The sequence below is a fragment of the Dinoponera quadriceps genome, unplaced genomic scaffold, assembly GCF_001313825.1.
Source record: "Dinoponera quadriceps isolate SergipeBrazil2010 unplaced genomic scaffold, ASM131382v1 scaffold2872, whole genome shotgun sequence".
In the NCBI taxonomy this organism is placed as follows: domain Eukaryota; kingdom Metazoa; phylum Arthropoda; class Insecta; order Hymenoptera; family Formicidae; genus Dinoponera; species Dinoponera quadriceps.
The window spans coordinates 812,149-835,064 of NW_014556992.1; the positions used below are offsets into that span (position 1 = coordinate 812,149).

The 22,916-nt window shown below is 43.5% G+C and overlaps 2 long non-coding RNA genes across 2 annotated transcripts in view; both read right to left on the minus strand.

Moving 5' to 3' along the window:
- Nucleotides 1-6,587: 6,587 nt before the first annotated feature.
- Nucleotides 6,588-22,916, minus strand: part of LOC106748530 — a 100,479-nt gene continuing 84,150 nt past the window's right edge. The window contains exon 3 of the long non-coding RNA XR_001374768.1: nucleotides 6,588-6,728. This is a non-coding gene — a long non-coding RNA (uncharacterized LOC106748530). The remainder of the gene's footprint in view (nucleotides 6,729-22,916) is intronic.
- On the minus strand, nucleotides 14,927-16,257 carry LOC106748529. Its single transcript, XR_001374767.1, has 2 exons — nucleotides 16,159-16,257; nucleotides 14,927-15,546 (listed from the first exon to the last, which is right to left on the minus strand). It is a non-coding gene; the product is annotated as an uncharacterized LOC106748529 (long non-coding RNA).

Sequence of the window (22,916 nt, forward strand, 5' to 3'; positions counted from 1 at the left end):
TCCGCAGTCCGTTCCGGTGATGCATGAAACGAGCTCGACCTTCTGAGTAACCTAAATCTTCCCACGAGGTCTTCTTGCAAAATTGTGCGCTCTTATCCGGGCAAGCGCGTCATCCACGGAAAGACGTCGAACAAATGAAGGGCTTGTCTCGCGCTATTTAAAGACATTTGCATTTTTATGCTGCGGCGACCACAGATAAATTGCCGAAGCGAGTTATGAGATCGATTTCGCGCGAGAGAAACATACAGACTCATGAAACCTTCTCCTTCTCTCTCTCTCTCGATCGGCCGCAATTTACGGCGGAATTTGACGAATATTTCGGATCGCACGAACTTTCGCTTTGAAGACACGACCGACGCGTCCCGAGATCGACGCGGAAGTTCACCAGTCGACGACGAGTGCCCGTGCGCTTTAAAAGCTTCGTGCCCGATCCTATTAAGAGTTGCGAGACTTTGTTGCTGGCGTGACGAGATCGCGAAGTCGATTACCAGCTGCGTTTGCCAAATTATAAGCCATTTACGTTGTAAATGCGGATCGCGGATTTACGTGCTTAATTATAGTTCCCGCCAAGTTTCTTCTCGCGGCCGTTGAAATCCTCAACGACTTCTCGGCACACCGAGGAATATTGCTTTAATTATATCGAGCGCAGCTCGAGGCTGAAGCGGCCGCGTGTCTGACGCGGTGTCACTCGGCCTTACTTCCCGTTGTCTCGCTCTGACGACGGGAATCGCGGTCTCTCGCCAACTAATGTTACAATTCCATACCTAACAGACAACATAAGAACGTATACAATAAATTTATAAATTTTTAATATTTTTAGCGACAATGTAACTATTTTTAATACTTTGTTTAGTAAAATTTCAAAAATATTGTTTCGGTCATTGACGGTATATTTTGTGCATCAATGCGATCAGAGGGACCAATAAGGAATTTCGAGATACAACCTTATCCATCAATTGAGATTGCAACCTTATCCATCAATTCCATTATTTACCTATTTTCCATTATTTAATATTTGCTTATCGCGTATATTCTATTTCCGAAATTAAGCTATATTGAAAAAATTAAAAATTAAAGTGAAATATCAATAAAATATCGAGATAATCACATATTAAATCATCTTGAAATATCTTATTTTACGCCTCGACATAAAGAAAACAGCAATAAGCAACTATTTGTAACATCAGAAGGTACAATATTCTTATAATTATTATATCTCGACATTTTTTATTCAACTTGGATGGAATTTGCAGGGTTAATGCGGGACCGAAATTTCGACACGGGAAGAGATAAATTTTACCATAATTATGATTTTAATTTTAATCGTAATTTTGATTTTAATATACGTGAGATATTGCGAGAATTTGGTTTTGTTGGGAGAATGTAATCTCGAAGAGAAGTCGGGGGACGACCATTCCATTGAAGGACGTAAACGGTCGCCGAGGTTCCAGTAACCCACTCTGCGACGCATCCTTCGAAGGTTTTGGGGTCACTCTCGATCGAAGATAACCGTACGACCGCCGTCGGCGTATTCGTTTTATCTCGCTCCGCGAACTTATTTGGCACGGGCGCCGTATAGAAAATTCATGTTGTTTCGAAGACCGCGTGTGACTCGCGTTTGAATTCGTTCTCCCTCTCTCTCTTTCTCTCTCTCTCTTATGATCACATCGAGATAAATATATTCCCATCAATATACTCCCGCATACACGAAAGCACTTTACAAGCATCAATTTCTTATAATTCATGAAATATAAATAGGCATGCTTTTTCCTCTTCTTTACTTTTCTCCCTCTTTCCCGAGACGTTATAGAGAACAATAAAAAATTTAAATCACTGTTGGAAACAATGAACCGCGCGTCGACATTTTTGACCGTCGAATAATCCCATATTTCGCGCTGAATATAAAACGTTTATGAAAAGTTAAGGCAAAAAAATTCAGAAATCCGATGAAACGATCTTTCGATCGTTTTGAGTGGTATATAAATATGTAACCTGGAATACGGGTAATACCAAAATAACAAACGATACGAATAATAAACGAGAGAATATCGAAAGCGAATCTGCGGCAATCTCGGAGATGTCGCGACGTAACCCAACGATTCTTTCGCATTATGAGTGATTCGCGATGATAATTTCGCAGGGAACAATCGATTCTGCGGCTTCGACCGGCGCGGTTCAACCTCGAACCTGATTATCGTCGGGCAGGCGGTTCGTCGATCGCAGGCGCCTCGTCGTCACACCGTTATTACCATTGCCCGATACCTATTTGCACGGCAAATGCTAATGTCACCGCCGCCGCCGCCGCCGACGACGAATTAGTCCACCGGTGCCCCTCCCGTTTCGCCTGCACTCGTCCCCCTTGCCGCACCCGGCGATGATGCGTGCGTGCCTTGCCGCGCGTCCCTGCCGAGCGCTGCGATCCGCTCTTCCGCTTGTGGAGCGTAATTGCTGTCGCAAACTGTGCACCGGACTGTCCTTCGACCGACCGGTTGCATAACGAAACGAGAGCCGAGCGAGAGCCCGGACGACGTCACGTGGACCCCTCGTTTCACGTGCATCGCTTGCTCGTTGCGTGTACTTAAACTTTGGTCATCGACCGACGAGCTTTGAATGCATCCTTCTTGCGCGCCGCCATCGTTATCACCATGATCCGCCGATCGTTCCTTATCGAGACGAGGTACTCTCCTCGACGACGAACGAGGAGCGTCACTCGAGTGGTTTTCCTTGCAAAAATTCCGAAGCGCAATGACCGTGCGACATGACACGGGGTGTTTCGCGCGAGTAGAAATCACCGACGCGGTTCGTTATTCAATTCGTGCCTGCACGGAAAAAAAATTAGCTCCCACAATTATAAATTAGTTGTCCATATAATACAACATTCAAGGAAATGTTTTGCTGCTCCAACTAGAATTCTAAATGTCACAGGTCAAAATATACCGCTGTTTTCTATATCTGCTAAAAAATTGTCTGTGGTGCGTATAATTTACAGTAGCAGCATTCTAGCAACAGGTACAAGAAAATTTAGATCCTGTTACTAATTTTTAATAAGAAATGTGACGTTGAAATGTGGTCTTGATATGAATATTGATTAAATACAGCACATATGTGACATTGTGACATATGTGTTGTATTTAACATGTGACGTTGAAGTGTTTGTTAGTCGTTTATTTTAGTTGATTTCTCATATCTAGAACTGAAATTTAGTTCCAAACCTAGTTTTTAGCTGTGGAAGTTAATTTTTATAACTATAGTCGTACACGAAAAAAAAGTTAGCTCCCACAGCTAAAAACGAAGTTTGGCAACTAAATTTCAGTTGTATTATATGGATACCTAGTTTTTAATTGAAAGACCTAATTTTCCTTTTTTCTATGTGCTTTTTCGAAAAATTTGTGATTTTTTGAAACTGAGCATACGCGCAATACGAATTAAATTTAGACTGTAGATGTAGTTCCGTTATATTTGTAATTCGGAGAAAGCGTCAATTGTAGCTTCCCTGATAATTTGACTGATATATTCTGTTTCTTCCTTAAATTTATTACAATCTAGACGATGGCGGATATTTAGATCTACGACTACTGGTAATTAGTATTGTTACAATTATGCGGAAGGCATTCCGAAAATCAATTCTGAAAATCTTACGAATATCGGCGCATTACCCAGTGTTGATTCATTTCCGGAACTGCTTAAAAAATTCCTTACGTCCCGAAACACGTTGATGAACTAACATTAATTCAGACATAACAATATCACGACAAAAACTAATAGAACACTTTGTTACATATATATTATATGTAAATTCGCATATAAGTATTATGTTATCGACTTGATATTCAGATTGATAATGAGTAATAATCACGTGAGGGTGTTGAGACGCAGAACGCGCGTCACCTGTGGCTTATGCAAGCCGACACCAATGTTTCTTCAGAAACATGGCGTGTGTTTACGACACGGGAAATAATAGAGGCTATAAAATTCATCTAATAATAGGGACGTAAAAATGCGACTGTAAGAAGGTGTTACTTATTCGGGACGTGTGTCCGTATGAGTCAGCCGTCGTTTAAGATCGTCGAGCGTGTTAAAATTGTGCGAAAGTAAACGCGAGAAAGCGAACGATCTAATTTCCGCCGAAAATAGCCCCGCAATAATTGTGCGAATTAATAGCTGAAAATAGTCCCGGAAATGGATAATACAGCTGGTTGGCAGTAAATCTTTAATCGAGATAATCGCGTTACGAAAGGAGGATTTCGAAATTTTACTGTGCTCGAGGCTTGAACGCATCCTTGAACTCGCCGTGTTTACTACGAGTTGCGAGACTGCAAAATCCCGCGAAGCTCGTATAGATTCTATTTTCGACGCGGATCGAGTCGATCGAGAGCCACGAGAAACGTTTTTCCAGCAAGGCGCGTTTCTAAGACGCGTGGAAACGCGCGTTTTCGACGAAACGTTGAGTTAGCCGCACGGACGTTTTTTAAAACTTTCGGACAATCGCAAATCGCAATGTCGTAAAGCGATTGTTAAAAGCTCACGAAAACGACGCCAAAGTGCGTTAGCATTTCTATATGCGAAAATGCGTCAGGAGTGTTGATAAACTTTCGAACTCGTATACGATAACAATCGGCGGCGATTTGTTCGCGTAGAAGCACGAGAAGTTTGTGTCGAGCTAAACAATCTTGGATACGCAATTATCAATGAGATGACTAAAATCGTATATAAATAAATATGAGATATTACGAAAAGTAATATAGATAGGTAATATAGATTGTAAGTAATAATAATGTATGCCTGTATATAATCAGCCTGCGCACTACAAGCATATGAGTGAGAGGAAATACAGGTCTAACGTAAATAGAAGAAGAAAAAATAATATAAGATAATGAGGGCGATGTAATATCAATATGTAATATAAAAATGTAATGTCTATTGTATATTAATATATGATGTAAAAAATATTAAATATAAATAGAAAGGAGTTAGCCTAGTATTTGCAAATGTAGAATAATTGCATTTGCAAGCGCATTTACGTTGATTTTAACGTAATTCAGTTGTCGTTAAATTTGTTAAATTTGTAAAGAGAACGCTGTAACATACACGTGGGAATTCTTACGTGTCCTGACGAAATTGCTTGAGAAGGGACGATTTTTCATCCCTTACGTAAGTACGACCAGAGTCGGGCAAAAATAGTTCCCATATAACGCGCTCGCGGGATAAAAGGATGCGCGAAGCATGATGGAGGGTTTATGATAAAACAAACTGACGGAGCTCAACCCAATGACTCGGTTCTTCTCTCTATTACACTGGCCCTGGTAAATTTACCGGCGCAGCACCTGCGCGGTTTTCATAAGCGAATCGCGCTGGCTCCGGTGCCTCGACTGTCGTAATTTACCGAAATCTGACAGGCCCCCGGCAGGATAATTTACCACGATGAAAATTTGAGAATGACAAAACACCCGATCGCTCGCACAATATGACGGTTGCGAAGCAAGCGAGAGAATTCGCCTGAAAATATTACGAATTCATGTGATGTGAAAAATACGTTAAGTCCGAAGAGCGGGCGATTACGACGTTTTTCATTGGACATCTGTTGGAAAGATTCTCGCGTCGTCCAGGCGACGTTTCGTCTGGTGCAATCGTTACTCTTGTTACCCCACGATTTATTCAACATGCTCACATTTGACGTAAAACAATCCACAAAGAGGCTTCCGCCGAGGCTTTCTTAATCACCTGCTTGCATAACTCGCACGTCACGCGCAGCGTTCTCGCCAGCGGACGAATCCCGTATAACAACCGATGCACTCGTAATCCCCTCGGACGATATCACGATCGCCATCCCTTGAACACGAAAGTCCTCCGAGACTTCCGCTATCTTTCCCTCCCTCCCACTCAAAGCTAGCAATCTCAAAAATGTTCCTCTCAGCGAGAGCAAAGGCCGCGCCTGAGGATGTGGTGCGCGCGCGCGGAGAGACGGATATTTTCCGCACGGTGCTTCGAATCCAAGGTCTGGCCTCCCTCGAGCCGCCTCGAGAATCGCGCGGAAGGTTCCGACCGCTAAGAGCGAAGCCAAGGGAGGAGCAGGAGGAGGTGAAGGAGGCGATGGAAGAGGGAGGGAAAACGCGCGTGCGGTGGAGGGACGAAGAGGGCGCGTGAGGGAACGTGCGGCGTGCGAGAGGGTCGCGTATGGCGGAGGCGAACGGGTGTCGAGGGGGAAGGAGGATTGCGAGGAAGAGAAGGAGGGAGAGGGAGAACGCTGCAAACGTGCAGCCGGTGTGAGCGAACCGAGAGAGGCGCTGTGTGACGACTGACCCAGTTACTCGTAGCGGAGGTAATGACCGATACTACACTACCTAACCCTCCTCCCTCACTTCCACCTCCAGAGGCAGGCAAGCAGGCGGTGGCGGCAGCAGTCCGGCCCCTCCTTGCGCCGCACCGCTCGACTATGTGCGTGAGCTATGCGTATATACACGCGTAGAGAGCGAGGCGGTGGGAGAGAGAGAGAAACGTGCAGGCGTGTTCTACGCACACGCGTGAATATGCACACGCTCCCTTTAAGCCGAGAGATAGAGACACGATAGAGAGACTCACAGGGCTGGAGTAGGTCGCGCGGCCTCTACGGTGATTGGATCCCCCTCGGGGAAAACGAAGGGCTACCGGAGGGTCGTTGGCAAACGCTGACCTCGTGGTCGGGGCTGTGATGCGCCGGTTGAAGTTTCTAGTTTTACACGCGAAGATATCTAGAAACAGAAGAATAAAGGCTTTTCGCTAGCTCAAATAGCGTTGTTTTCTCTCGTGGTGTTTTTCACTTTTTGGCAAACGAAAATACGGGCGTATACTTCAGCGGTCTTTCGTATGCTCTTTGCCACGTATAGAACAGTGTAATCGTTCGCGGTGCAGTGGTGAAACCAGTGGTGAGGCTATTAACACACATACACACACTTCGTCATCGCTCTAATTTTCAAGAATAAATTAGTACAAAAATTGTTCGAAAAAAGCGGTATCAATTTTAGATATTCGAACGTATTCGCTTATCGTTATTTTTTTTTTTTATTTATTTTTCAGTACATTCTGTGCATAAAAATTTTGAAGTAAATTCGACAAAAAGAGGATACTTTACAAAATATTTAATTTTTATTTCAAAATAAAATATGATACCCGACAAAATAATCATTTTTTTCATTGACTTTATCTTCATACTGTTGTACATAGGCTAACGAGGAGCACGCGAGTGTATAAATCTTGAGAAAAATTATATTTGTACAAATTATATTATATAAAAATATGTGTTATTTATATAACTATTATATTTATATAAAAACAAACATACGTTTTGCTTTCATTTCGAGTAATCTAGTATGGAAATTTCCAATTTATACTAACAACACTAACAAAGATGTTTCGACCGTTTCACGATCACAGTCGCAGACTATATTTCGCGTCTCTGTGTAATAAACTAATGAAATGCTAGATGTTCGCTCGCTCGTTGTGTATCGAGCGTGCGCAAGGTAACGAGCGCGAAAAGCTCGGAAGCTTTCAGCAGCGAGTTCACACGAGCGGACCCTTGGCCGCTCTCCGAACGCGAGCTACGAGCAAAAGGGTCCACTACTCTCGTGCGCGATGTGCACGCTCTACTTGCGTCTCGATTGATGAAGGGCCGCTGTCTCTCCTCCACGCTCCTCTCTGTACTCCGGAGAGCTACGAAGGACGGAAGAACGCGGCAATACGGACGGCGGTTCGCTCGGGGAGATCTCCCTCGATCGCGCGAAGTCGCGACTTCGCTCTCGCGGTTGCGTAACGCGTGAGAAATCGCACATCATCCGTCGACGCGCGGTACCGTGATCGTTAATTTAATCGGAACGTACCGATAATGACTATTTGCAACATTGTTCAAGGAGGATTAAATATTCATAAGCGAACGTAGCAAGCCGCTCTGCCGCACCAACACGACGCGAGTTTTATTCGCATCTGCATGAGCTTGCGCTTTGCGAAATGACATCGTCATTGTCTTAAAGAAAATTATATTCGCTATTCGTATTTCAAATATATATTTCTAGATTTCTGAATTCCTATAGTTTTCAAATTCCGGAAAAACTCGTTCTTTCCACAATTTTTTCGCGGATTTTTTGGGGTTTTTTTTTATATATCTTTATAGAAAAAAGTAAATGCGGCAGGTTTTAACCAAACACACGTGAATTTTTCTAAACGAATTTTTGCACTCTTAGGACAGAAACCGAAGAAATTCTCGGGAAAATTGAGAAAAGATTTTTCTGAAATTTTAAAACTATGTAGGTTTCTAGAGAGAGGAAGAGAGAGAGAGAGAGAGATAAATAAATAAATAAATATATATATATGTGTATGTGTGTGTGTGTGTAAATCTATAGTTACATTATATCGCGCGTTAACTTTCCGCGTAGAATCGTGTCCTCGTGGCACGAAAGTACCCGTAAACTCGTTGTCGTAGCGTCGCGCGAGGATATGCACATTTTCTCCATTATCGTATTTTGCAGCCGATGATATCGAGGACACTTTGTAGCGTCTTCCGCGGCAGCGCACGCGAAAGATACGTATCTCAAATCCGCGTGCGAAATGTTTAATTATCAGTTGCGGGGACGTTTCTCGTTTACGTTCGCTTCCCGCCTGCTGAGTAAGGTCAGAGGATATTACGCGATGATTCACAATTGCGCACAAGGCGAAGAGTCATTGCACGTTGCAAGGTGGCGACTAGCAAGAAATAGAAAAATGACAAACCTTGTTGCCGCTGATTTACAACGTGTGACGGACTCGGCGAACTCGCGTGTCACGCGCGCTCGGAACAAAGTCTGCGCGCGATCCGGCTGGAATCCCGTTTGCGAAACGTCCCGCGTCGAGCGGCGATTTAACTCTAAGCGATCGCGCGGAATTCAACGATTTATTACGTGCGTGTAAGATATAAGGAGGAATTTTTTCTCTCTTTCTTTCAATTTTGTCGGCTGAAATTTCGCTCAAAATGTAGAGTGACAGTAGAGTCACGCGGACTCGAGTGACTTTTCGCTCATACGTTGTGAATTATTCCGCTCTGAATCGCCGAGTGAATATTTTCACTCGAAAAGTGAATCCGGTATGTTACATCGTTATAGGAACGGATTCACTTAGATAAATTGAAACGTTTATTGGTATGAATTAAGAATCCAATCTTGATTGTGATTCGTGCTCGTAATCGTTACTTGAAACTTCTTCCACGCGAGATACTCAGATTTTAATTCACAGTTAGATAGAACAATATTTTCTTCCGTTGAGGCGCCATTACGTGTATAATGTCACATTTACCATGTGATTCAGCCGAGTGACTCAGATTGAGCGTTTCACGTGGGACAAGTTTCAAAAGCAACAACTATTAACATAATAAGAGTCCCAAGAACATTCACCCTTGCGATTCCGAGTAGTGGCATTTTCACCAGCGCTTCCAGCGAGATTTCACTCGGAGAAACGTAGAGAGCATTTCACCGCGCCACACGTATCTCGAGCAAAGAATATCTCGCACGTAGAATTAAATCGGCCGTCCGCATAAATTTCAGGGTCGATGCCGGGCATGCTAAAGGCTGCTAAACGCGAATAATAAACAGAATCTCACGGGGGATTCTCCGGGGGCTAAATCGAGCAAGGACGAGTGAAGAGAGCGGCCGCGCGAATTCTCCACGTCGTTGCGTTTAACGACATTCTCGTGTTCCTCGCGAAGGCGAGGACGGAGCAATGAGAGAATCCACGCCGACTCGTCCGACCCTGTTTACGCGCGCTGGTACGGCTGTGTCGGTCGAAGTTGAACGGGGATCTGGGTCAGGTCTGGTGTTTGGAATCCTTGAATCGCTCGAGCTCGCGATAAGGGAAAAAAGAACGTTCATTCGCCCGTCCGTCCGTTTGTACCGCGGCGAACGGGGAAATCTCCGCTTGCAGGATAAGGCTTCCAGCTCGGGAGAATACACAACTTCCGCGTGTATGTGACGCTTACCCCTGGGTGGCGCTCTGAGGTCGGTCGGCGCTGTTCCTCGGCGAGAAGAAGGGAGACAAGGATTCCGCGCGTACTCCGGCCGCTGTAGGTCACAGTCAAGTTGCGCTTTTCTTTCACGTCGACGACGGCGGTTACGTAATTTCGCGGAATATGTACGCCACCGCCTCGTGGCGAGACGGAAATTCCAGGCGGCGCGCGCGCGCGCGTTAGCCTCACTTCGGGCGACGATGCGCGTGTATTCGGCCACGCATGTAGACGCGTGGGCGCATAACGGAATTTGCATCCTCCTTTTTACGTCCTGCCGCCCTCCTCCTCATCCTCCTCTTTTTCTGCTCGGGATTGATGTGCATTGTCGGTAATAACGTCAGATATTTCATCAGAGCGAACGAGCGGCGGGAACGGGATCGGACAAAGCGAACGGCGTAAATTGAAGCAACGCGATTTGAATAGTAATAAGGCATTAGACGCGATACCGCCGGCGAGCGAGGGTCGACGGCCTGCGCGTTTTTCGGCTTGTTTGAAGCGGCAGTCAACGACTGCGCCGGAATCCATCGAACGAATGAAATTTTCCTCGATATCTTCATCCCATCAGCTGTTTCGCCCTGTCCGTGTTCACACACGCTCTGAAATGAAATTCGCGCGGCAATCACCGCGTGTAATTTCCCCGCTTATCTTAATACCCCTCGCCTCATCGCGTGAAAGGTGTCGTATGGGACAATATAAAAAAATTTTAGGTCGTCATTTTTCAGATCCGCAAATTCGCGCTCCTATTCCTGCGTGGCGAGGGAAGCTCGCACGTTCGATATAAGCGGTGGAAGTTGAGCAGTAGCTGATTGTCAATTTCGACGAAAACGATACGGGGGGAGGGGGGGCTGGCAAAGGGGCGCTCCTGCGTTCTCGCGTCCCGTTCGCCCCATTTCGCAGCGCATAACGCCGCAGTTTCCCGGTAACTCGGGAAAAAGAAATCGTGCACATAAAGACCATCGTTACATAACGATCGGCCGCGTAAGATTTCCAGCACGAAGCGTGCGAGATTTTATCGGCCGTCTGCTCCACATCGTGAGGAGCGCAATTCGGAACGACGAATTACTCCGTTACGACATTTAGGCTGAATATTCCACGAGAACGAGGAGAGGAGCAGGCAGCGACGCTGCTGTTATTTGACATTTCGCTCTCGCTCTCGGTCAAGAAAGCCACGGGAACGATCCCCTTCTCTTTATCTCTCTTCTCGTTTCCATTCTATATCTAAGTGGTTTTAAATAGTCCAACACAAGAAAAGAATTAGTAGTAATTCAAGACTCACATTCTCATTTATATATAAGCAAGAATATATGATCTCATATGAAGATAAAATTTTCAGTAAATATATCATACTCTTGTTATTCGAGAATAATTTTCTCTCAATTTATGAAAATTATGAAATTATTGGATAACAAGAATATGATATTGTCAGTAGAACTATACAGAATTTCTTAAGAAATGAATTCATATTACATTTTATCTTCATATAAAGTTACAGTCTGTTCTACAAGAAAATATACGGCTCTAATATAAAACAGTTGGCCGTAGTGCCATCTACTTTGTGACGTTGGAAAGCTTGGAGTGTACCTATTTGCACAGTATATGCTTTGTTGTCATTCCGACGTTACTGTTTGATTAGAGTGGAAATTTTCAAAATGAGTGCAAAGTATTTCAAACGTTACGAGGCAGCGTTTTTAGTTTTACATGCAAAAGGACTAAAATTAACGTATGCTCAGGCTTCAAAAGTGGTTAGAAAGTCAAAATCATTCGTTCAGAAGTAGTTGAAACAGTACAAAGAAGTAGGGAATCTTGACGACTTGCCAGGAAGAGGCTTAACCTGTGCGTCAACGTCGAGAGAGGACAAAACAATCATTCGTCTGTTTGAACAAAACCCTACGCTAACATTGCGCCAAGCTCGGGATCAACTTCGTGGAAAGGATATAAATGTTGGAATAAACACCATAAGACATCGTTTATATGAATCAAACGTTAAATATCGTTCCACGATTAAAAAGTTTCTTCTGACACAAAAACATGTCACAAGACGACCGGCATGGGCTCATGAAAATTTGAATAAAGATTGGGACAACGTTATCCTCACGGATGAGCTTCTTTTTGGGCATGATTACTTATACGAAAAGCCTGGTCAGTCCGAAGTAATAAGATCATCCAGCGGACAGTTAAGCATCCGTTTAAGATCCATTTTGAAGATGTTTCTATAAGCGTGGTTTTGGTTGCCTCTATTTGTTTACTGATAACCTAAACGCTGATAAATACTCTATATTTATCAGAAGTGTTTGTTGACATCTGCTGAGAAATTTTATGGAAAAAATAAAAACAACTGGGAGCTTCAGGAAGATAACGACCCCAAATATCGGAATCGCACAGAATGGAAAGTTGAAAATTGTATCATTATAATGGATTGGTCTGCATCGTCCCCAGATGCGAATCCAATTGAGAATGTGTGATCTTACATAAAGCACAAATTAAGAGGGAAATCTGTCTTTACTCTTAAACAATTGTTGACCAGAATCAGAAAGTTGTGGCGCTTTTTACCACTTGAATATGCTAAAAAATTAGCGGAAAGCATGCCAAGAAAGTGTCAAGCTATAATTGACAATGGAGACGACTGGACCCATTATTAAGTAATTGTGCAATATCTTTTCGTATCTACTTTAATATACTAAAGTCCTTTTTTTTAGGTTGTATATTCTCGATATGCCACCGTATACTTTCTTGTAGGACAGACTGCGTATAATTCTCTTGCTTGTATGAGAATATATGAGAATATGAATTTTGAATTGATACTAATTTTATTTCCGTGTAGAATGATAATTAAAGGCTCAATCCGTTAATCAAACTCTACCCGGTCCTTCCCGCGAAGAATCCTTCCTGCCGGAAATCGTTCGATCGGAAAGCGCAAGACGTCTTCGGTGAATTCACGTGCACTTACACGCTCATACACAACCGGTGTGCGCACGTTATCCGATCCGAGCGCAAAATCGCGAAGGCGTCTTGGCCGAAGGCGCAGCGAGCAATCGAGCCGTCGAGCGTGGCGCTCGATAATAATCTCGATTCGCGCGCGCGGGACGTCTTGCGTCGTGGCGTGTGCAGCCGGCAACATGGACGGCGGCACAATATGCAGCTGCGTTCTGCACTAGATCTTGAACACTTTCAATGACAAGGCATAGACGATGACGACGACGAGGCGGCGGCGAAGGAGGAGAGGGCGAGCACGAATCGCGCCCGAGTCGCGCGCGCACGGTCCTCGTACGGCTTTACGGTAGTGCGATAAGGCGAAGTAGGCCAGACAAAAATTCGCCGATACCTCGCAAAAGTAGGTGGAAAAATATAGACGAGCGAGCGGGCAAACGCGATAGCGAAGTTTAACGCCGGCGGCGCTTTCTAGCTGCGAGAGCGCTACGCTTACGCAACGCGAATCGAGAAACGCTATTCTTTCCGCACTCTAAACGCGTTAACGATATCGAGGACCGCCGAAAATTTAAAATCCTTAACTGGCTGCGCGCGGATCGATGAAACGGGGCGTGTGCTCGGCCGGTGAAGCGCGTATCAGATCACGACGATCGGTGCGATATTCGCCGGAACGCGTTGAATAAATTACCGTTTCGTCGATATGTTCACGGTTTATCGTAATGTCCTGCGCTTTCTCCTATTTTTTCTCGCAATTTTATGTTATTGTTCATATAACAGATTGGGATCTCGGTTGATCGTGTGGATAATTACCGACGTTATTCCGGCTCGGTCGACTGTTGACGTGAACCTTCGAATTATCTCCAATCAGGTTTTTATCGATTTAACCTCCATTGGCGTACATTAGCACTTCATGCTGAAAATACTACTGAAATTCTTTTAGAAGCTGTACTTCACGCGTTCATTCATGTTAAAGGTTCTTCAGTGCCATTATCTTTTTCCTTCTCTCTTTCTCTCTTGATCTTGTTCTCAGCGTATAGATATTACTCCGTTCGTATCAGTTTTTACGCAAGTGACGAGAACTATGACACCGGTTTGAGAATCGCCTAACATACGTCAATAATAATTATTTATTAAGTCTAAGTGTGTGTGAGAACCTTAATCGTGACTACTGTGTGACATGCCATTCCCATATAGTTACATTTACTTGTACACTTATAAATTATTACTTTCGTACGTTACAATTATATATATATAGATATATAATTATATATATATAGATATATAATTATCGTTAATAATAATTAAGTAAATAACGGTAATTAACTATTGATAAGTGAATAAATATCGTATATTTTATCCATCAGAACGATCATTCATTTCGCCGTCCGTACGACATCGATACAAATCCGAACTCATCGAAATTGCAACCCCCGTCGAATTCAATTGCTGCCGGAGATGTGACGTGTACGCTCGCCGCCGTGTCGGTTTCTTCCGGTCCTCTCAGTGTCTACGTCGGCATCGTTGCATCGCTGTGCATCGAGTGCGGTGATGCGACAGCGTCGGCGAATCCACCCGTTCCGCTCGTCGTTGTGGTATAAGCCGTGCGAAGTCGACGACGTGTTACGACCGGCGGTGCAGGCGGTAGCGACTAGGCTCGCGCGTGCGGGTCGATGTATTCTCGGTTGTTTATTTAGGCCACGAGAGGTGAATCGTTCGCTCTCTTAACGCTGGCAAGCGGAACGCACGAACGGCGCACACTCGCAAAAAGCGCGTGCACCACGTAGCGCGGCGCGCAAGAAGTCGTCGCTCGACGTCGTCGCCATCGCCGTCGCGAGCATATCAAAGATACTCGGCCGAAGGCCGAAGAAAAAGTCGCCTTTCCGCGGGATAATCGTGCGCGCATACTTTACCCCATGAGCTGGCTTTTTTCCAATCTGCGTTTTTTCTCTCTCTCTCTCTCTCTCTCTTCCTTCTTCTCTTATTATCAACAACGTGTTTTATCTGTGTTATATATATTTTATATTTATATTGTATATATCCGGAGTTACACGAGCTGTTTCGTATCTATCGAACCTGCCCTTTTTGCGCGCAGCCAATTTGGCGTCGATTGTTCTCTCTTACAAAAATGTCGAAACGTCGATGCTTCGAGAGGTGTGCGAGTGTTAAATTAAAAAAAAAAATAATGAAAAACAAAGCATTGTAATCGAGAAAATTCTTCGGGAATAATGTTTAAAAACTGCGAAGTATAGAATAATTTTTGCCGGTAAATTTTAACCAGGTGCAGAAACAGCATTGGCATTTTAATAACAGGACATATAGCACAAGCTTATATTTGCGTATGTCGGTGTAAAAGGTAGTATAACACACCGAGTTCTTTATTGTCCCACGGAATATTATAGATTCGTATTAAACATATCTCTGTTTCTTCAGACTATTTCTCTGCAACGACCATTAACTATTTTATAGTTTCCATCAGGGCATCTAACCGGTAGTTCGATTATATGTCCCTGTTTATCTCGATTTCCATCCTCAAAAGGAGATATCGTTCCCGCGCTGGCGAAGCCCAAAAGTAAGAAAATCATTGCCAACAACGACCACAAATTCATGAACTTCATCTGAAAAAAATTATCGTTGAGAAAAATTTACGGAGATTAGTAACATCTAAGACCAAATATCCACACGTTATCGCGAACTTGAGTGAACGTAGCTGCTCTTTGATATTTAATTACTGCGAGAAAAGCGCGCTACATTCGGGCAGGAGAGAAATGAGAAAAGAAGCTTGGGAAAAGTTCGACGAGGACTTCGCCAAGTTCCCGATCCGATGGCGCGAGCGAAAAGTTCGATGCCATTGACAAGCTCCGGATTTAAATATGCACCGAGACGCCGCCAAAACTGCGACTAATAAAATTCCGTCACGGTTCCTTGACACGTCTAATTAAATTCGCGAAAAAAATGATTTCAGTCGCGGAGAAAGCGATCAAACGAAATATCGCGCAGCAGGTCATTTTTCTCAGCGACTTTTTCGCGAAATCTGAGGAACGTTAAGATGGCATTTGCGGGGCGATGCGTTTTTGCCGAAAATATGACTTACAAAAATATACCATTTCGAAAGTTTATCAATCACACGCGATATATCGTGGAATTTTGTTCAAAGGACGGATCCATTATTCGCAACACTCGCGCGCGCGTCGTTAATATCCCGAGGCAATAATATTCGCAGAACTTACCTTACGCTGGATAGGCTGCGTAAACTATGGGACAAGCGATGAACGTCGCTTCGAACGATTTCCCGTAAACTGAACAGGAAATGGATGAATGTTAAATTATATAAACCGATAAAACCGCGCGCTCTGCGTCGGCGGACGAAAAAACAAAAATTGACCGTATGGCGATAACAGCGACAAGAGTGAGGACGGAGGGGAGGACAGGTCAGCTGAGTTAACTAAAAATATTCGCTGCGATACGGTTACACAAAATTGCCGATACAACATAGAGGAACGCGCCGGGGTGAGTCAGGCGGAGAGATTGTATTATTTGCGCGTCTCGCCGCGACCATATAAACACACGGGGCACACTTCGGCCTCGTTAGCCGCGCAATTTCGCGCAACTTCGCAATTTCACTCAATCGTTTATCGAATCATGTACGAATCGAAAGATACTATCCCAAAAACATTATTTCCATTCGCGCTAAGCTAAGCGGTTGAGCGCATTTGTTTGAGTGTGTGTGTTATGTGTTTGTTAAAACGGCTAACATATCGGAGTGGAGGCGCAAAGCGAAACGAAACTCTTTCACGAACGTTGTGAATTAACGCTAGTTAGTTGCGCGATACTCCGTAAATGTGATCGTGTGTGAAATGAAAAAGAGACAAAAAGGAAAGCCAACTCGTAGTAATTGACAACGATCCCCGTCAATAAACTGCGCCCGATATGAAATGTCATTCAGATAATCCGATCAGAGAACGCGGAACAGTTCGTCGAAATCGGTGACTTTTCGCAGCACAACGAAAACTGCGCGATCGCCCGATTTATGTCTCGAATTTATGTCCGCTCAACTGTTTAACATATATATATCCTCGCAAATTAAGAATTAAATAATACAGATTAACTCTGCAAGAAATTCCGAAGGAGAATTCCGTAAATTAAAAAATTAACAAATAAGAAATAAGATGAATGTCCCAATCAGTGACAGTGTCCCATTTGTGACAATCGCACCTATTAATAGGTCAGATACATCTCCATATTTATCTTAAAAAAATATATTTTTACTTTAAATTTTATATATTATTCATTATGACAGGTATTAAATGAAGTTAAAAGCCATAATAAATACTAAAATATTATGGCCTTTATTCTAAACGCGTTCACAACGATGTTAGCGCGTTAACAAAACATAAGATGTATGATGATATAACACTTTCAGTATCACTTGTATTCTAAACATAGTGATAACAGTGTTGTGAAAAGTGCCTAGAAAAAATCAATAATCACGCGTGTGTATAGCAAAATTCCTACTCAGAACTGCTAATGAGTTGACTTGTTAACTAACATCGTTGTAAGCGCGCTCAAAGTACGATTATATATCACTAAATAGTATTTTCGTCTCTTTTAAGGAGATATTATAAATTAATTTAAATCGTATCATAAATTTAAAAAATACAATACAATTAGAGTCACAAATGTTGAAACTTTCGAACAAAATATATTTTATATACTTAGCTTAACACGAATATCATTAATTCTTTGATTTATTTTTACGATAAGATTATTTTATAACTAATTGGGACATTCACCTTAACAGTTTTACGAAGCGCAACTTGATATCCTTCCAAATTCGAGATACGCGAAGAAAATGATTTCAATCGCTGAAAAACCGATCAAACGAAACGTTGACTTATATCCAACTGTTTGACATCGAATGCGTTTCGATCCTATCGCTAATCGCCGATGAAAGTCGCGTTTCACATAGTAATAAAATATAACGCAATAGACTGTTCGCGTAGTACTCGTAGCCAAGTGCATTCCAATCGTCTCGAGCGCACAGAACGCGACAAACACTACCACTCTCTGTAGTCGACAGGTTTTGCACGTCGGATACGGTGTTCTAAGCTGAGAGACGGTCACCGGTCGAGGGTCGCGGCAATTACGACTAATTAGCAAGGCGCGCGACAGATGTAAATGAAAGGTGGGTGTCCGGGAAAAGGCCGCGCTGTCGTCGAGTGCCACGATCGCGCTCGCCGTATTATTATTACCGGCGTGCTCGAATTGGCATTAACATTCACCGATGCACTCTCGTTCTCTTTTTCGCATTCGCATAGCAGCAGCAGCAGCCGCCGCCGCTGACGTAGAGCGCCGTTTTCGTAACGTGACTTTGTATCATGAACTTTTCGATGACGTTTGCGCAACCCTATCAGTCGGCCAATACAAGCACGAGCTCACGCGTGCGAAAGAGCACGCGCGCGCGTGTATGTGTGTATGCCCCTCGTGAACGTCGCGTCTACGAGATAAGAACGTCCGTTGGTAGTAATGCCTGATAACGAGCGTCGAGAATTTACGTGATGGGCTAGTTATTTTATGCTTGGAATATTGAAGCCTTTCCTTTCTCTTTGTTATAATTAAGTAGACTTACTTGCAAAAGCGAACTTTGCTCATTTGTGGATTACGTGCTGAGATTTTCGCAAATGTGCACACGGTTAATGATTCACGTATACAAATAACTATGTTATGTTATAATAAAAACAGACAAGTCGTTGTTTCTGTGTCCCGTAAATAATTATGATCGATAAATATATTAAATAGCTTCGAACGCGTATTTCTTTTTCCGCTTTATTTCATTCATTTTCTCATTTGCATGTTACGCATCGATCGTATCGAGGTAGTCGATACTTTTGCAAACCTCTCGTTTCATGCCTCGCGGAATTTGACATCTATTAAACGATCAACGGTGCGAATCGCGAGAATCGAGCGGGTGAGAGAGAGAAGCTCAACCGCTGCCTAGCACGACGACTCGAGTTCCACTTTGTTGTTGCATTGCAAAACGATCGACTCGTTTGACGGCGGCCGGCGAGCTATCGATTACGCAACTGGTGAAACTATCGGCTACCTGTCGGTCGGTAGATGCGCGTGGTGGCTTCGCGGGGTCGATCACCCGGCGCGCGCTCGATCACGGTACCGAAACGGCGATCGGCATCGACGAGCCGTAAATCGCCCTCGCTCGAGGTAAAGGCGGAACGATTCGACAGGCGGGAGATTAATCGCGGTACATTAAATTCGAGTTAACGTTAACGGCGGGGCACGCGCGAGAACGGTCGTTTCCGATTTCGCCGTTCGCGCTGGTAGACTGCAATCTGGACTTTAATGTTAATGACGGCAGATTATAGAGTGAGCGAGAGTGAGGTAGAGAGAGAGAGAGAGAGAATTCCGTTCAAACCTGAACACTCTGGGCGAAACATAGAGTCAATTACCTGTGCCTACTACTCGCGCATCGTGACTGTTGATTGAACCGCCCGAAATTACCTTTTTATTGGTTAATTCGAGATTACGCAACTCGCCGCTTATCACTCGGCCCTGTGCTTAACTTTTCGTGCACTCTTCGGCACTCACCGCCGTTTAGCGCAGCTCGTAACTCATGATGTTCGATCAGAAAATATCCGTACGAGAAGCTAAATGCAGCCTTCCGATTCTCAAACTGAAACAACGTTTTCGTGCGCGATCTTCGTGCGAGACGACGAACTTGAAGACAGATAGGCATAGTCGGTAATAGAAAGATCGCGACACTCTTCTTCAGTGAGTGTTGCAATGTGTTATATTCGTATTCAATAGGAGAATTTATCTTTTGATCATTATTGGACGTCAAATTTTCCTGTTAAGCCAGCGGCACACGATGCTTGTTTTCGTGCTGGATTGCTTACTGGATAGGAATATTGCGTTTTGATTGGTGTATTGACATCCATTTTTGGAAATGCACCAATCTAGATTTAGATATCGATAGCGTTGCGAAGTTCATCGAGATAAAATGTTTTACGACTTTTCCGCCGCTCACTCAACGTCAGTCGCATTTAAAATATGTTGTAGCACAAAATGTGTTTTTTTAGAATTCGTTGAAACTTGTACTATCTATAGATTTAAATATGACCTAATTTTTGGCGCAATTATAAATAGATTAACTATTCGGAAGCTGACGAGATATTCGCAACTAAAGATAACACTTTTTGTATATATTTCTCGCGGTTAACATCCTATTTTGAATTTCTACTTTTAATTTCTTCTGAACCACATTTATAATTAAATATTTATATATCACTTTATTTTATATGCATTTTTATTAAGTTCAATTGACATATAGCTTAAGCGTTAATAAGAAAACTAAAAAATAAATATTTTCATGTTTGTAATATATTATAATGTAAGATATTTCTCTTAATTTTTCGCTCAAAATTAACGTTTATTACTTAGAAAGTTAAATAAGTTATAAGAAAATATTTTTTGTAGTAAATAATAAACTTATGTAGAAGTGTCTTGATATCATCACTAAAAATCCAGCATTCTACAAAATAATTACCCTGTATATTAATTCTGATAAATTAATTCTGATAGTTGGCCTAAGACATGTAGGCCTATGAAGCCTACATGTTTGCCCCTTCTCCCACATGCAAGATACTATACCCCACTCTTATTGGGTCTATGTGATCACTGCTATTATCAACCTAATCCAATGAGGTAACTAATTTCCTGGCGGCGATTAGTCTATTACAAATAAATAAAAATAGATAATAAACTGAATAATTCATAAAGGAGCAAAAAATGCAAAAAAGCAGGAATTTTACAATTTTACAATTCGTGATGCAGGCTTGAGAGACCTATGATGTTACTTCAACGTCATGATCGCGGATGTTAATATCTCAGGGATAACGTAGAATATATTCGCTCGCAACATATAGCGCGTCGTCGACGTGTTCTGGAAATAAAGAGAGACGTCCGGAATATAAGCCGGTATTCCGATCGGGTGTACCTCTAGACGAGCGGAGTTACGCGATGGGTTCGCGGGTCTCTCGGGCAACAGTAGTAGCAGCCGGCAACGGTCAGCCCATTAGAGTTATGCAACTAGTGAAACTATCCTGGCGACGCGCTGCCATTGCCATCGGCGCGGCCAGGTCGCTCACTCGCTTACTCGCTCGCTCGTTCGCTCGCTCGCTCGAGATCCCCGCGCGTAAGTTTATTGCCAAAGTTTTTGGACACAACGACCGCGGGTAACCCTGGACACGGGGAACGGGCCAACGCGCATTCGCGTTGCCGAGCCCGCCGTGAGCGGACGAGCGAGCGAACGTGTTGGTGTATGCGCGAAACGACGTAATCTCATCGGCCGATTGCTCGCTGGCCCGCCGACCTCCCCTCCTCTTCCTCCTCTCTTCCAGATATACTGTCATCCTGACCGACGCTTGTTTTTGCACGTGAAAATGCATGAGTGGATGCATTAATTTGTGAATTATTCAAGTAACCAAGCAGACACTACAGAATTATCGAGTGGTCTATTACGTAGTTGCTTCAATGAAATATCAAATATTATTCAGAATTAAGTGTTATTAATTATTAATCAAAATTGTTAGATATATAATGATATCAATATATGTATGTGACTTGTCAAGTATATGTAATATTCGACCCCAGAATACTCGGGTCGTTGTAGGAATGAGAAGGAAAATAGATTTTCGCAAACAGTCCGATAGATTGAAATTATTATCCAGCTTGAGCTCTCGCGTATTAAATCGCCCCCTCCCCCGTCTGCCTGAAGTCCGAGTCATCGAAATTCATGCTCGACGATAATCGCGCGATCTCCGAGATCGCGTGGCCGAACGCGGCCTCGGAGATACCTAGATACAGAAATAGGCACTTTTACCGACACCCACGACAGGTCGCGGTACCTGTTTCACCGCGTCTTTCCGCCCTCGCCGTGCCCTTCCCTTCGCGAGACCACCGCGCCTTCCGAGCTGGCACCGTGAAAGTAGGTGGGAAGATAGTGATGCCGGGAGGAAGGAGAGAAGAAAGAGAAGGGGGTAGACCGCGCGACTAGAGCGTTAAATAATCGCTCTAATTGGGTTATCCACGAGGAAATGACCTATGCGAGAGGCCCGAGCTCGCGGATCAAGAAGACCCTCGTCTTCGTGCTCCTCCATCGCGGACGCCCCACCTTTCCATCTAGCGAAACTGCTCGTTCCTCCCGCTTCCCTCGCTCCCTGCACCTCCCCGTGATCCCTCTCGCATCCTCCGACCGCGTAACTCTGCCAGATCGGTCGATCTGCCGTAATGACGTAGAGAGGAATTTATTTGTACCGGACAGTGAAGCTCAACTCCGCCATCGCAAAGCCGCATCGAACCGATACTTTCCACTCAATTTTGCCCTCCTCCTTCCGGCAGGCTCGCTCGCAAAAGTTTCCTGGCCTTCGTGGAAAACGAATTCGCGCGCGTTATCACAGGTACTCGCGGTTTTCTCTGATCTGCGAGAGATATCGCGATGAGAAAAGAAACAGCTGCAAATATCGATTTTCCAGAAATGGAAACTAAGATACAGGAAAATGTTATAATTTATTTATCAATAATCGTAAATTACGGAAACGGTATATACGACGGAAATTGCGGCATTGCTATGCATGCTAATCAAATTCTATCAGACAAGATGGTTGTTTTTAGCGAAGTGAAGCGCGACTTTAGCTATTTATTTTTTAAAAAACATGTTTCTTTTATCGTACGATTCGGTTTAATGTTCTGAAATATGTACGGTAACGTTATCCAGTCCAACGATCGAAATTGGGGGATGTGGCAGAATTTTGCAGACGCGATAAAGTATTTTGCAGATTCCGGAATATATTATAAATACGAGTGGAATGTTTTCATATTTTTCTCGCTCACAATTTATTTTTCATACAGGATGTCACCAAAGTTCATGATAAATATTTAATAATAGATTCTTTATAACATTCTTAAACAAAAG